The sequence below is a fragment of the Nestor notabilis genome, unplaced genomic scaffold (assembly GCF_000696875.1).
Source record: "Nestor notabilis isolate BGI_N333 unplaced genomic scaffold, ASM69687v1 scaffold24818, whole genome shotgun sequence".
In the NCBI taxonomy this organism is placed as follows: domain Eukaryota; kingdom Metazoa; phylum Chordata; class Aves; order Psittaciformes; family Psittacidae; genus Nestor; species Nestor notabilis.
Window position 1 is genome coordinate 504 of NW_009940925.1, and position 246 is coordinate 749.

The following is a 246-nucleotide window of genomic DNA, read 5'->3' on the forward strand; positions in this document are numbered from 1 at the left end:
GCTGGCATGGGGGGCTGGGTGGGACATTGTGCCCGGTTGTCCACATGGTGACCATGGTGGCCATGGTGGCCTGGTGACTACATTGTGGCCATGGTGGCCATGGTGCCCTCGTGCCCACATGGTGACCATGGTGGCCATGGTGGCCATGGTGGCCTGGTGACCACATTGTGGCCATGGTGACCATGGTGGCCATGGTGGCCTGGGGACCACATTGTGGCCATGGTGGCCATGGTGGCCCTGGGGGCC